This window comes from Vulpes vulpes, chromosome 7, assembly GCF_048418805.1.
Source record: "Vulpes vulpes isolate BD-2025 chromosome 7, VulVul3, whole genome shotgun sequence".
Classification (NCBI taxonomy): domain Eukaryota; kingdom Metazoa; phylum Chordata; class Mammalia; order Carnivora; family Canidae; genus Vulpes; species Vulpes vulpes.
In genome coordinates, this window is record NC_132786.1 from 18859346 (window position 1) to 18866341 (window position 6996).

The following is a 6996-nucleotide window of genomic DNA, read 5'->3' on the forward strand; positions in this document are numbered from 1 at the left end:
ACTTGTTTACCTTCCAAAAAAAGTTATTATTTAAATAGGATTCAGGGGCTAAAAACAAAAGCTCAAAAACAATGACAGAACATTTGGCCAATCATTGTCAATTTTATGAAGATTTTGTGTCCTTGATCTGAGGTCCTAAAATATTATAGATTTAGTTTCTACCGATTTGGTTTCTTCCAAGTAATCTGCTTAATTTCGCAGGTGTGGAGATGGTTACACGTCCTCATACCAGGTGGTAAATAAAATGGTTTCTTCTGTTACATTTATGGAGGAGACTTGATACTTTCTCTTGAAGAAATAAAGGGCTCATTCAATTTTAAGACACACTTTTTCTATTGTTTGGGACTCAGAAATTCCTTTCACAGAAAAAAATAACAATGCTATTTTCTTTTGGGAGAAAAGGGTTTTGAATTAAATTCTGAAATTCTATTATGTGATTATTACATACTAACGTGAATTCATATTTTTGGTAAAATGAACACCCAAGCATGTTTGTATGCAGTTTATGCTCCTTCCAAGACTCCAAGGAGCTGGCACAGATTCGGGCAAGAAAAATGTGTCTATTTTTTCTCAATATGTCTACTGTTTGAATTAAATATACTGGAGACTGGTGTAATTTGGTCTGGATATTGACTTGCTTTTTTTAGCAGTGCTCTGAAATGTTTGAGGTTTCTCTTTTTTTTTTCCTCCAAACCTATTTGAAAATGTATTACAAACCTTTGGCTTGGTGAATCATCAATTAACTTGAGATAAGCTAAGGAAACCACTGCATTAAAGTGGGAAGGGAATAATAATAATAATTTTAGTTGGATATTTATTATTAAATTGTTCAAGGGGTAACTATGCAAACCAATTTACTGCTTTTACTTTTGGACAAATTTTTTTTTTTTTTTTTTACTTTTGGACAAAATTAATGTGACTTTCAGGGATGACGATTAATCCGAGTAGGACAATACACACATAAACATCTCATCTTAGATTTTAGAATTTTTCTAAATAATTTGCCCACAGAAAGTTTGATCATGGAACCTCGTGGCTCTTGGATCACATCTTCCGTGGGAGAATGACAAAAGCCATGTTTTATAACCTGTTTAATTTTCTGCTGAATTTAGCTCAAATCTCATCAATTTCCATCCTTTGGAGACAAAACCTTAGTATTTGTGTATCCTGTAAATAAAGAACTGATCGAATATAGTTCTTTAAAAAGGTTGTATACAGGGCATCTGGGTGCCTCAGTGGCTGAGCATCAGCCTTCGGCTCAGGTCATGATCCTGGACTCCTGGGACTCCTAGGATTAAGTCCCATATCAGGCCCCCACAGGGAGCCTGCTTTTCTGTGTGTCTCTCATGAATACATAAATAGAATCTTTAAATTAAAAAAAGGTTGTAAACGTAGACTATGCTGATTCTAAAAGGAAACAGTTATCCTGATATTAAATAAAAATTACTAACAAGGATAGAATTCCATTTCATTGCTATAGGTTGTCATTAAGACTCAGCTTCCATTACCCTGGTTGGTAGACAGTCATGGTGCTCCTATTCTGTACTCGAGTTATTTTGAGAACCTGGATATTCATTTACAACTTGAAGCAGGGAGTTTCATTCATGTGGTTGTGGTGGGAGGGATGGTGAGGAGCAGTGAGAACCAAAAGGTGGTGTGGACCTGGAGGATGAGAGTGTTATTTTATTAGGGAGCAGGTGCATTTTCTCTGTAATAATCCCCCTCACCCAGCTCTTTCTCTGTTAAGCAAATGGCTTGTTACTTCCCAACTTCAGAAACTAACAGAAGGGGAGCCCCTGGCCTTAACATACAGCTCTCTGCCCACATGCCTGAAGCAGGAGAGCAGCTTATTTTAATATAAGGGTTGGGGCGCCTGTGTAACTCAGTCGGTTAGGGGACGCTTGATTTTGGTTCAGGTCGTGATCTCAGGGTCCTCAGATTGAGCCCCTGGGGTTGGGCTCTGTGCTTAGTGGGGAGTGTGCTTGAGGTTCTTTCTCCCTCTCTCCCTTTCCCTCAGCCCCTCCCCCCTTTCAAATTAATAAATCTTTAATTTTTAAGTTTTAAATTTTTATTTATTCATGAGAGGCACACAGAGAGAGACAGAGACACAGGCAGAGGGAGAAGCAGGCTCCCAGCGGAGAGCCTGATGTGGAACTCGATTCTAGGACCCTGGGATCACAGCCTGAGCCAAAGACAGATGCTCAACCACTGAGCCAACCAGGTGCCCCAACAAATAAATCTTTTTCCCCCCAAAAAATAAATCTTTAAAAAATAAAAAACAGGGACTAGCTGGGCGGCCCAGCCACGGAGGCACCCAGCAACTTTTACATGCGGCCCCTCCCCACCCGCAGGTGAACTGGGCCTCCCCAGGTGGCCTGCCCGGCCAGGCCTGGGCTTGAGCCCGGGCCTGGGTTTCAGCCACTTGCAGAATTTCCGCGCAGTGTCCATGGGTCAGTCAGAGCTGCAAATCAGAGAGAAACAGTGTTCTTTGCCTTTTCTTCTTTTCTTTTCTTTCTTTTTTTTTTTATTAAGGATCCACGTTGAAGAAATGGGGAGGCAGAATGTAAGAGCAGTTAACAGCACACACTTTGGGTCCCACACACTAAGGTTCCAATTCTGGCCACGGTGACCTGGGGCTAACTGCTTAAGCTCTCTGAACTGCATGTGGAAAGGGTGGGATGAATCCCGATTTCACAGGTGGTCACAGGATAGAATGAAATGGAAGCATTTACAGTGCCTGGAACATGGTAAGACCCAATGAATCGTGGTGTTGCCTGTATTGTCCCTAATAAGCTCGAGGCTGGGGCTCATCACTGACGGGAAGTTCTCAGGTTAGGCCACTGCCAGTAGTGCGAGACTTAACTTTTCCTTTTCTCTTTTTTTTCTTTTCCTTTCTTCTCTCTCTCTCTGTGTTTTTGTTTTTTAATTCTTTTAGCCTGGAGTTATCTTGTAGAAATAGAAATAAAAGCGTTAGATTCTATTGTATTTTAATCAACAATACTCATGTCAAGGAACTCGACTAGAAGTGGGGAGTGTAGAACTGATTTATTAAAAATTTAAATCTACAAGTTCCCACTATGCCTGGGAAGCAGTGAGAGGCTTCAGTAGCCAAATGGCTTCCCAAAGCTGGAGAGGCCTTGGCCTGACTCACCGTTGCCCCAGCAACAGTAGGGCCTGGAGGCCTTGTCCCTGATGCCTTAATCTGAGGAGCCTCCGTGACTGTGCCTCGGGAAAGGTCTCCCACAGACACCTGGCTGGTTAAAAGCGACCCTGCTGGACAGGAGGGACAGAGAAGAGGTGGAGGATGGGGTTCTTTCTGTGAAGACGCCTCTCTAAATGTCTCTGTGATGGTCCCAGCTTTCCAGACCCCCTCAGTCTTGGTCTGGATGACTAGGCCACAGAGGCTCCACTAGATTCTGAACACTTAGGGGAGTAGATGGCTTCCTAGTCCCTCCGTGTTTCGCTCTGGAGCCCAGCACAATGCTCTGCACACAAGCAGTACTTCCAAGGTACCTGTGGCTGTAGGACGCTGAGCATCCCTGAGGCACCTGGCCCAGGCCCAGCTACACTGGCTGTTCCCCCTCCACACACACTCGAGTGAGGAGCCCAGACAGGCAAGAATTTCTCAGGGTGTGATGCCATAGACTTGACCCTGAGGACTTTTTTTGCCTCTCAAATTCTTCTTTTATTCTCTTACTGTGTTCATAATTTTGGCAAATATATGGCTCCCAGCATATTCTGCTTGAGAGAGACACTGTTTCCTCAAATTTTGTCTTAAATCTAAGGGTGAAATAGGAATAGTTTGAAAGAATGCCGGCTTTCCTTTTCCAATAGCCACTGAGTCCCAGGGAAAGAATGTTGCAGCTGGGCACATGGGTTTGGGAGTCAAAAGGACTCAAGTTCAAATCCCACCAGTACCTTTTGGTTGCTGTGTGGCTTTAGGCCTACTTAACCTCTCTGAGCCTCAAGCTCTCCACCTCTAAAATGAGTATAATGTAAAATCCTTAAAAGTAAGAATCATTCAATTAATGGCAATTACTTCCTCTGGTGCACAACTCCGTGAAGCCAATGGCAACTGGCAACGGCAATGTAGGAGTTTGAAAGTCTAGACTTCTAATTAAATTAAGTGCAGGGCAGCCCGGGTGGTTCAGCGTTTTAGCACCGTCTTCAGCCCAGGGCGTGATCCTGGAAACCTGGGATCGAGTCCCATGTCAGGCTCCCTGCATGGAGCCTGCTTCTCCCTCTACCTGTGTCTCTGCCTCTCTCTCTCTCTGTGTCTCTCATGAATAAATAAATAAAATCTTAAAAAAAGTGCACCCTAAGAAAGCATTGTGGAAGGGTACCGACCCCTAGAAAGGTGGGGTGCTGACCACTGCAGATTCTGGCTTGTGGCTGGGAAGGGAGTTTAAATCCCTGTCCACTCTGATATCGAGGCCAACATGTAGTTGCTTGCATGCTTTGAACGTCCTCGCGCATAACACTTTTCTGCTCCTGCCTGTGGGGGAAATCTCCTTCTCAGAAATTCAGTCTTTCAGGATCCAACTCTAGTTCACCACATACCTGAACTTCTGAGTTTGCTAAATGACGTTGTCTTTAGGAGCTAATGAGGATATTAGCAAATTTTTATCGAGATGTTAGTGTGTGCCAAGATCTTGCTATTATCTATTCTGTGTGTTATTGAAGCCTCAGAACAATGGAAGGCTTATTATCCCCTCTGAACAGATGATGAAGTTGATGTTCTGTTAATTAACTGGTTCAAGGCCATACAACCGTCAAGCTTAAATCCACATCTGCTGGACTCCAGAGTCTGTCTGTGCTTTAGTGACCATCCTCTGATAGCTGTTGGCCTCTGGAGCCTCGGAGATCATGGTGGATGGGAAGTGAGAATCCTGATGGGGCCAGGGAGTCGGGAGGAGCAGAGGGATAGCTTTGGAGTAAAGGGGTGCTGGGGCGGGGGAGAAGTGTGAGGAGAGGGTTAGAGCCAAGGAAGGGAAGGTAGAGGCACAGAGACGCCCTGACAGCCCAGCTCTGCACAAGAAGTACTAGTCTCTGACTATATTTAATCCTTTATAATCAGATTTCCTACAAAAAAAAAAAAAAAAAAAAGAAAGAAAAAAAAGGCTGACCAGTCCCATGTGGCCCATGATGCCCTGAGGATGTCCCAGGAACCGTGTATAACAAATGAATCACTCTGAGCCTCCCCAGACCACGGCAATCTTCTTAAGTCTGAACACCTCCAGTAGTCTTTGGTCCTCAAATTCCTGGGCTACTTAAAGGCCTTGCGCAGCAATGGCCCTCCACCACATATCTCCAAAATACCTCTGCTAACATCTCTTCCAGGCTCTGAATATCCCGGTGTTGCAAAGGATCATGTCCTCTGTCATCCCTGCAACCTCGCAAGTCACCGGTTGCATCTCCCGTAGCCTGCCCAGTGCACATGGCCCGTTCACCCAGTTGTCTGCCCCTGTCAGCTTTGATCTCCTGCCACCCATCTGCTTCACACCTCTCCCCTGCTCAGCAATGGTTTCCCATACAAGATCAAATCAAATTCCACAGCTGTGAGGTCTCCCATCCAAGACCCTCTCTGTACCCCAAGTCTGCTTCAAGCCAACCTCCTTGACCTTGGGTTTCTACACAAGCCCTTTCTCCAGTTCAGTGGGTTTCATTGGTCACAGCTTCCTAACATGGGAGCCTATTGCTGGCACCTTGCCCTTTAAGGAATCCCTGCATGGACAAGGGCTGACCTAATTTTTCTATCTCCCAATCCTCCCCAACTCCCAGGATCCCCTCAGATGACCCGCCCCCTGCCTCCCGCCTTCCCCCTCAAGCTGCTCTGAGTTCCCAGGCTCCTCCTCCTGTGGTCACCGGAGCACCATTTGTGCACTTGGCACCTCCAGTATTCTGTGCAGGAGCCTAACTGCAGGCTCCTGGATCTGACCCTGCTCAGAAGGCGGTTCTGCAGCCCAGGACCCAGACTGGCCTCACAGGCCCTGCACAGCAGCCCCAGCCTCTGCCCCTCCTCCCCTCGCTGGCTCTGATGTCTTACCAGCCTTGCAGAAAATTTCCAGCAAACATAAAAGTCACATCCTTTCAAACGTGATCTCTTGAGTATCACTTCTCTCTGTGCATCTTTATAAAGGAGGGGATTAATGACCTCTTGGGTCTCTTCAGAGTCAGTAACATGGCACCTTCTCTCTTAAACCCCCTTTTCCTGAACCCCACAAGTATGCCGTCCGGTCCTCTCCATCTTCAGGCGCACAACTGAATCTACCTCCCTCCAATAGTCCTCATCTCTCCGCTTGTTCTTCGCGTTTTCAGCAGAAGTCTGGCCTCCGGCATATGGGGCTGAGCCCGGTCCTCCACTAGCCTCCAGGAATTGTCCCTTCAAATTGCCTGAATTCTCTCTGGGTCACTGCCAAGTGCAGGAGCAGGGTGAGAGTAAGCCACTCGGTGGGCAACGTAATGCGCCTGCAGTTTCTCTTTCTATGCTTCACTGGAGGGCGATTGGAAATGAATGAATACCTAGAACGAGGGTGCATTCGTGCATTTAACAAATCCAAAGAGGGTAGCTTTGGTGCAACATACAAATAAAAAAGGTCTGACTGGAGCCTTTTGTGGCTTCCCCAAAGACGGGCACCAGGGGCCTCTGTACCCCTTCCTAACCCCTGCCTGCACCCCAGGCCATGCCAGGCCCGACCAGCTGCATTTCAAGCGGGGCGGGAAGTCTGTCTGGTCCTGAGGGAAGCGGGTAGCTTTTGCTGTATCACGGTGTCTCCAGATCCGTCAACTCTCCCCGATTCTTCCTGACTATTCTAATCAACTGGGTCCTATTCCTCTGTCAACTCCCACCGTCCTCCCCACAACAAGGCGCCCGCGATGGTCCGCAGCCAGGCAGGGCTGCCCTTCCTTACGCTAATTCACTGCTTCAAGCTCGTCAGCCCTGTCTACATCTTTTCGATTTTATAATCGGTGGCATCTGCGCCCCCTCCGCCGCCC